We start from the raw sequence: 8,163 nt of genomic DNA on the forward strand, positions 1-8,163 counted from the left end.
CAGGATAGGATTAGATACTTGGCTCAGCAGACAGTATCACACAGGATAGGATTAGATACACAGCTCAGCAGACAGTATCACACAGGACAGGATTAGATACATGGCTCAGCAGACAGTATCACACAGGATAGGATTAGATACACAGCTCAGCAGACAGTATCACACAGGATAGGATTAGATACACGGCTCAGCAGACAGTATCACACAGGACAGGATTAGATACATGGCTCAGCAGACAGTATCACACTGGACAGGATTAGATACACGGCTCAGCAGACAGTATCACACAGGAAAGGATTAGATACACAGCTCAGCAGACAGTATCACACAGGATAGGATTAGATACACGGCTCAGCAGACAGTATCACACAGGAGAGGATTAGATACACGGCTCAGCAAACAGTATCACACAGGATAGGATTAGATACCCGGCTCAGCAGACAGTATCACACAGGATAAGATTAGATACACGGCTCAGCAGAAAGTATCACACAGGACAGGATTAGATACACAGCTCAGCAGACAGTATCACACAGGATAGGATTAGATACTTGGCTCAGCAGACAGTATCACACTGGACAGGATTAGATACACAGCTCAGCAGACAGTATCACACAGGAAAGGATTAGATACACAGCTCAGCAGACAGTATCACACAGGATAGGATTAGATACACGGCTCAGCAGACAGTATAACACAGGAGAGGATTAGATACACGGCTCAGCAGACAGTATCACACAGAAGAGGATTAGATACACAGCTCAGCAGACCGTATCACACCGAAGAGGATTAGATACACGGCTCAGCAGACTGTATCACACAGGATGGGATTAGATACACGGCTCAGCAGACAGTATCACACAGGAAGCGATTAGATACAAGGCTCAGCAGACAGTATCACACAGGAAGGGATTAGATACACGGCTCAGCAGACAGTATCACACAGGAAGCGATTAGATACACGGCTCAGCAGACAGTATCACACAGGAAGCGATTAGATACAAGGCTCAGCAGACAGTATCACACAGGAAGGGATTAGATACACGGCTCAGCAGACAGTATCACACAGGAAGCGATTAGATACACGGCTCAGTAGATAGTATCACACAGGAGATGATTAGATACACGGCTCAGCAGACAGTATCACACAGGACAGGATTAGATACACGGCACAGCAGACAGTATCACACAGGAGAGGATTAGATGCACGGCTCAGCAGACAGTATCACAAAGGATAGGATTAGATACACGTCTCAGCAGACAGTATCACACAGGATAGGATTGGATACACGGCTCAGCAGATAGTATCACACAGGATGGGATTAGATACACAGCTCAGCAGACAGTATCACACAGGATAGGATTAGATGCACGGCTCAGCAGACAGTATCGCACAGGATGGGATTAGATACACGTCTCAGCAGACAGTATCACACAGAATAGGATTAGATACACGGCTCAGCAGACAGTATCACACAGGATAGGATTAGATACACGGCTCAGCAGACAGTATCACACAGGATAGGATTAGATACACGGCTCAGAAGACGGTATCACAAAGGACAGGATTAGATACACGGCTCAGCAGACAGTATCACACAGGAGAGGGTTAGATACACAGCTCAGCAGACAGTATCACACAGGATAGGATTAGATACACGGCTCATCAGACAGTATCACACAGCATAGGATTAGATACACGGCTCAGCAGACAGTATCACACAGGAGAGGGTTAGATACACGGCTCAGCAGACAGTATCACACAGGATAGGATTAGATACACGGCTCAGCAGACGGTATCACAAAGGATAGGATTAGATACACGGCTCAGCAGACAGTGTCACACAGGATAGGATTAGATACACGGCTCAGCAGACAGTATCACACAGGAGAGGATTAGATACACGGCTCAGCAGACGGTATCACAAAGGATAGGATTAGGTACACGGCTCAGCAGACAGTGTCACACAGGATAGGATTAGATACACGGCTCAGCAGACAGTATCACACAGGAGAGGATTAGATACATGGCTCAGCAGACAGTATCACACAGTATAGGATTAGATACAGCTCAGCAGACAGTATCACACAGGATAGGATTAGATACACGGTTCAGCAGACAGTATCACACAGGATAGGATTAGATACAGTTCAGCAGACAGTATCACACAGGATATTATTAGATACACGGCTCAGCAGACAGTATCACACAGGAGAGGATTAGATACACGGCTCAGCAGACAGTATCACACAGGATAGGATTAGATACACGGCTCAGCAGACAGTATCACACAGGAGAGGATTAGATACATGGCTCAGCAGACAGTATCACACAGCATAGGATTAGATACACGGCTCAGCAGACAGTATCACACAGGAGAGGATTAGATACACGGCTCAGCAGACAGTATCACACAGGAGAGGATTAGATACACGGCTCAGCAGACAGTATCACACAGGAGAGGATTAGATACACGGCTCAGCAGACAGTATCACACGTGAGAGGATTAGATACACGGCTCAGCAGACAGTATCACACAGCATAGGATTAGATACACGGCTCAGCACACAGTATCACACAGGATAGGATTAGATACACGGCTCAGCAGACGGTATCACACAGGATAGGATTAGATACACGGCTCAGCAGACAGTATCACACAGGACAGGATTAGATACATGGCTCAGCAGACAGTATCACACTGGACAGGATTAAATACACAGCTCAGCAGACAGTATCACACAGGATAGGATTAGATACACGGCTCAGCAGACCGTATCACACAGCATAGGATTAGATACACGGCTCAGCAGACAGTATCACACAGGAGAGGGTTAGATACACAGTTCAGCAGACTGTATCACACAGGATAGGATTAGATACACGGCTCAGCAGACAGTATCACACAGGAGAGGATTAGATACACGGCTCAGCAGACAGTATCACACAGGAGAGGATTAGATACACGGCTCAGCAGACAGTATCACACGTGAGAGGATTAGATACACGGATCAGCAGACAGTATCACACAGCATAGGATTAGATACACGGCTCAGCACACAGTATCACACAGGATAGGATTAGATACACGGCTCAGCAGACGGTATCACACAGGATAGGATTAGATACACGGCTCAGCAGACAGTATCACACAGGACATGATTAGATACATGGCTCAGCAGACAGTATCACACAGGATAGGATTAGATACACAGCTCAGCAGACAGTATCACACAGGATAGGATTAGATACACGGCTCAGCAGACAGTATCACACAGCATAGGATTAGATACACGGCTCAGCAGACAGTATCACACAGGATAGGATTAGATACACAGTTCAGCAGACAGTATCACACAGGATAGGATTAGATACACGGCTCAGCAGACAGTATCACACAGGAGAGGGTTAGATACAAAGTTCAGCAGACAGTATCACACAGGATAGGATTAGATACACGGCTCAGCAGACGGTATCACAAAGGATAGGATTAGATACACGGCTCAGCAGAAAGTATAACACAGGAGAGGATTAGATACACAGCTCAGCAGACAGTATCACACAGAAGAGGATTAGATACACAGCTCAGCAGACCGTATCACACCGAAGAGGATTAGATACACGGCTCAGCAGATAGTATCACACAGGATGGGATTAGATACACAGCTCAGCAGACAGTTTCATACAGGAGAGGATTAGATACACGGCTCAGCAGACAGTATCACACAGGATGGGATTAGATACACGTCTCAGCAGACAGTATCACACAGAATAGGATTAGATACACGGCTCAGCAGACAGTATCACACAGGATAGGATTAGATACACGGCTCAGCAGACGGTATCACACAGGATAGGATTAGATACACGGCTCAGCAGACAGTATCACACAGGATAGGATTAGATACACGGCTCAGCAGACAGTATCACACAGGATAGGATTAGATACACGGCTCAGAAGACGGTATCACAAAGGACAGGATTAGATACACGGCTCAGCAGACAGTATCACACAGGATAGGATTAGATACACGGCTCATCAGACAGTATCACACAGCATAGGATTAGATACATGGCTCAGCAGACAGTATCACACAGGAGAGGGTTAGATACACAGTTCAGCAGACAGTATCACACAGGATAGGATTAGATACACGGCTCAGCAGACGGTATCACAAAGGATAGGATTAGATACATGGCTCAGCAGACAGTGTCACACAGGATAGGATTAGATACACGGCTCAGCAGACAGTATCACACAGGAGAGGGTTAGATACACGGCTCAGCAGACAGGATCACACAGGATAGGATTAGATACACTGTTCAGCAGACAGTATCACACAGGATAGGATTAGATACATGGCTCAGCAGACAGTATCACACAGGATAGGATTAGATACATGGCTCAGCATACAGTATCACACAGGATAGGATTAGATACAGTTCAGCAGACAGTATCACACAGGATAGGATTAGATACACAGCTCAGCAGACAGTATCACACAGGATAGGATTAGATACACGGCTCAGAAGACAGTATCACACAGGAGAGGATTAGATACACGGCTCAGCAGACAGTATCACACAGGATAGGATTAGATACACGGCTCAGCAGACAGTTTCACACAGCATAGGATTAGATACACGGCTCAGAAGACATTATCACACAGGAGAGGATTAGATACACGGCTCAGCAGACAGTATCACACAGGAGAGGATTAGATACACTGCTCAGCAGACAGTATCACACAGGAAAGGATTAGATACACGGCTCAGCAGACAGTATCACACGTGAGAGGATTAGATACACGGCTCAGCAGACAGTATCACACAGGATAGGATTAGATACACGGCTCAGCAGACAGTATCACACAGGATAGGATTAGATACACGGCTCAGAAGACGGTATCACAAAGGACAGGATTAGATACACGGCTCAGCAGACAGTATAACACAGGAGAGGGTTAGATACACAGCTCAGCAGACAGTATCACACAGGATAGGATTAGATACACGGCTCATCAGACAGTATCACACAGCATAGGATTAGATACACGGCTCAGCAGACAGTATCACACAGGAGAGGGTTAGATACACGGCTCAGCAGACAGTATCACACAGGATAGGATTAGATACACGGCTCAGCAGACAGTATCACAAAGGATAGGATTAGATACACGGCTCAGCAGACAGTGTCACACAGGATAGGATTAGATACACGGCTCAGCAGACAGTATCACACAGGAGAGGATTAGATACACGGCTCAGCAGACGGTATCACAAAGGATAGGATTAGATACACGGCTCAGCAGACAGTGTCACACAGGATAGGATTAGATACACGGCTCAGCAGACAGTATCACACAGGAGAGGATTAGATACATGGCTCAGCAGACAGTATCACACAGGATAGGATTAGATACAGCTCAGCAGACAGTATCACACAGGATAGGATTAGATACAGCTCAGCAGACAGTATCACACAGGATAGGATTAGATACACGGCTCAGCAGACCGTATCACACAGCATAGGATTAGATACACGGCTCAGCACACAGTATCACACAGGATAGGATTAGATACACGGCTCAGCAGACGGTATCACACAGGAGAGGATTAGATACACGGCTCAGCAGACAGTATCACACAGCATAGGATTAGATACACGGCTCAGCACACAGTATCACACAGGATAGGATTAGATACACGGCTCAGCAGACGGTATCACACAGGATAGGATTAGATACACGGCTCAGCAGACAGTATCACACAGGACAGGATTAGATACATGGCTCAGCAGACAGTATCACACTGGACAGGATTAAATACACAGCTCAGCAGACAGTATCACACAGGATAGGATTAGATACACGGCTCAGCAGACCGTATCACACAGCATAGGATTAGATACACGGCTCAGCAGACAGTATCACACAGGAGAGGGTTAGATACACAGTTCAGCAGACAGTATCACACAGGATAGGATTAGATACACGGCTCAGCAGACAGTATCACACAGGAGAGGATTAGATACACGGCTCAGCAGACAGTATCACACAGGAGAGGATTAGATACACGGCTCAGCAGACAGTATCACACGTGAGAGGATTAGATACACGGCTCAGCAGACAGTATCACACAGCATAGGATTAGATACACGGCTCAGCACACAGTATCACACAGGATAGGATTAGATACACGGCTCAGCAGACGGTATCACACAGGATAGGATTAGATACACGGCTCAGCAGACAGTATCACACAGGACAGGATTAGATACATGGCTCAGCAGACAGTATCACACAGGATAGGATTAGATACACAGCTCAGCAGACAGTATCACACAGGATAGGATTAGATACACGGCTCAGCAGACAGTATCACACAGCATAGGATTAGATACACGGCTCAGCAGACAGTATCACACAGGAGAGGGTTAGATACACAGTTCAGCAGACAGTATCACACAGGATAGAATTAGATACACGGCTCAGCAGACGGTATCACAAAGGATAGGATTAGATACACGGCTCAGCAGAAAGTATAACACAGGAGAGGATTAGATACACGGCTCAGCAGACAGTATCACACAGAAGAGGATTAGATACACAGCTCAGCAGACCGTATCACACCGAAGAGGATTAGATATACGGCTCAGCATACAGTATCACACAGGATAGGATTGGATACACGGCTCAGCAGATAGTATCACACAGGATGGGATTAGATACACAGCTCAGCAGACAGTATCACACAGAATAGGATTAGATACACGGCTCAGCAGACAGTATCACACAGGGTAGGATTAGATACACGGCTCAGCAGACGGTATCACACAGGATAGGATTAGATACATGGCTCAGCAGACAGTATCACACAGGATAGGATTAGATACACGGCTCAGCAGACAGTATCACACAGGATAGGATTAGATACACGGCTCAGAAGACGGTATCACAAAGGACAGGATTAGATACACGGCTCAGCAGACAGTATCACACAGGATAGGATTAGATACACGGCTCATCAGACAGTATCACACAGCATAGGATTAGATACATGGCTCAGCAGACAGTATCACACAGGAGAGGGTTAGATACACAGTTCAGCAGACAGTATCACACAGGATAAGATTAGATACACGGCTCAGCAGACGGTATCACAAAGGATAGGATTAGATACATGGCTCAGCAGACAGTGTCACACAGGATAGGATTAGATACACAGCTCAGCAGACAGTATCACACATTAGAGGGTTAGATACACGGCTCAGCAGACAGGATCTCACAGGATAGGATTAGATACACTGTTCAGCAGACAGTATCACACAGGATAGGATTAGATACATGGTTCAGCAGACAGTATCACACAGGATAGGATTAGATACATGGCTCAGCATACAGTATCACACAGGATAGGATTAGATACAGTTCAGCAGACAGTATCACACAGGATAGGATTAGATACACAGCTCAGCAGACAGTATCACACAGGATAGGATTAGATACACGGCTCAGCAGACAGTTTCACACAGCATAGGATTAGATACACGGCTCAGCAGACAGTATCACACAGGAGAGGATTAGATACACGGCTCAGCAGACAGTATCACACAGGAGAGGATTAGATACACGGCTCAGCAGACAGTATCACACAGGAGAGGATTAGATACACGGCTCAGCAGACAGTATCACACGTGAGAGGATTAGATACACGGCTCAGCAGACAGTATCACACAGCATAGGATTAGATACACGGCTCAGCACACAGTATCACACAGGATAGGATTAGATACACGGCTCAGCAGACGGTATCACACAGGATAGGATTAGATACATGGCTCAGCAGACAGTATCACACAGGATAGGATTAGATACACGGCTCAGCAGACAGTATCACACAGGATAGGATTAGATACACGGCTCAGCAGACAGTATCACACAGGATAGGATTAGATACATGGCTCAGCAGACAGTATCACACTATACAGGATTAGATACACAGCTCAGCAGACAGTATCACACAGGATAGGATTAGATACACGGCTCAGCAGACAATATCACACAGCATAGGATTAGATACACGGCTCAGCAGACAGTATCACACAGGAGAGGGTTAGATACACAGTTCAGCAGACAGTATCACACAGGATAGGATTAGAT

This window comes from Phyllobates terribilis, unplaced genomic scaffold, assembly GCF_046119375.1.
Source record: "Phyllobates terribilis strain yellow unplaced genomic scaffold, ASM4611937v1 Scaffold_2__4_contigs__length_985480577, whole genome shotgun sequence".
NCBI lineage: Eukaryota > Metazoa > Chordata > Amphibia > Anura > Dendrobatidae > Phyllobates > Phyllobates terribilis.